Source organism: Pundamilia nyererei, unplaced genomic scaffold (assembly GCF_000239375.1).
Source record: "Pundamilia nyererei isolate P.nyererei 1_Seehausen unplaced genomic scaffold, PunNye1.0 scaffold00307, whole genome shotgun sequence".
Classification (NCBI taxonomy): Eukaryota; Metazoa; Chordata; class Actinopteri; order Cichliformes; family Cichlidae; genus Pundamilia; species Pundamilia nyererei.
The window spans coordinates 478150-479781 of NW_005187708.1; positions in this window are offsets into that span (position 1 = coordinate 478150).

Below are 1632 nucleotides of genomic sequence, written 5' to 3' on the forward strand. Positions count from 1 at the left end.
CAACACGTTCACAACTTTACAAACTGTTTGGAGACAGAAGTATAAACATGTTTGATTTCACTTTTAAAAGAAACCAGATTTGATTCTAAAGATCGAAACTTGAGTCTAGTTTTACAAGCTTGAATCCTCGTTTCCATCTTTCATCAGTTTAGTTCTGTTTCCGTCATTGAACCTGATTCATTAGATTTTATTCCTGTGCCGTGCAGCGGGTTTGAATTTCATCTCATTCAGCTGATTTCTGCAAATCCAGCACGTAAACATTTAAACCTGTTTCAGAGGCAGAAGTCTTTTTACCTCGGACATCCTCAGTGAACTTCCTTTGGTCTGGGACCAGTCTGAGTCCAGGTCTGGGAAACTGGGTGATATGGCAGGAAATTCCTGCACTAAATAACAGCAATTTAATAAAGTTCAGGCCTGCAGGCCGGAGGAGACGTGGAGGCTCCGAGCTCCCTCTGCTGCTCCAGGAAGGCTCACAAACACAAACAGACTTCAGAGATGTGAAGGAGAAGAAAAAACAAACAGCTTAAAATAAACTTCAGTCCCAGCGACGGTAACGTCACCAGCCTTAATCCTCAGACCACACCGATGTTGTTACGCTGAAGCGTCGGGCAGTTTCAGGACGCTCGGCGCAGAAGATGTTTGTGAAGAGTGAGAGAAGAACACAGACTGTGGAGATACGAGGAACGAAACCATCTGATGGACCTGCAGGTGAGTCTCAGACCGTACGGATCATCTGTGGAAGGCACGTTAAAAATATGAATTTAAAACAGAAGGTGAGGACCAAAAACCACCAAACCCCAGGAACAGGACCCAGATCAGCACCATGACTCACAGCTCACACCAACCAGCAGGTCATCAGGTCAACTTCCACAAACTCGAGCTGTTCCTGGATGTTTTTAAATGTGACGGCTTCAAGGACAAAAAGCTGCTCAGCGTTTAAAACCTTTGATTTTTCACAGGTTTGCAGGAACAAACGATTTAAATATAGCTTTAAAATTTCAGTTTAAAAAATATCTTCCAACTGTGATTCTTCAAATCCTCCAAACTGCCTCCAGACTGCAGGATACATGATTAATATTAACTGTACTGCAGCATCGAGCTCTGCTCTCAGCGATTTACTCAAAAGCGTCTCGTTCACCTGATTTTCTGCCACATTATTCAAACGCTGTCAGTTCACATTTTTGCCTCATTGATCCATGAATCACTATCGTATCACCCTCATCAGCTAAAGTGGGAGAAAACCTGCGAGGTGACTCGAAACTGTGACCTTAATGAAAGGGGACGGGTCAGCAGCAGGTATAAACTCCCTGTGGTTGTTTGAGGACACAACCACCAGGGGGAGCCACACAGTCAGGCTGCAAGTCTGCTGGTGATCGATCAACTTTATTTGGATGAATGAAAGGAGCAGATGTAGCAGCAGGAGAGGAGCCGGACACAGGATGACGGTATGAAGATATTATTTTATTGTGAATGAAAAAGGTGTTTTCAATGAAACGAGTTGTGTTGTTCAAAGTAAACAGCTGTGATTAATTTGACCTTGAAACATTGGTTATAAATAATGAATGTTGTTATTTCAGGCTCAGCTCAGCCATATACAGTTAATGCAATGAGTCAGTTTAGCTTGTGTTTAGG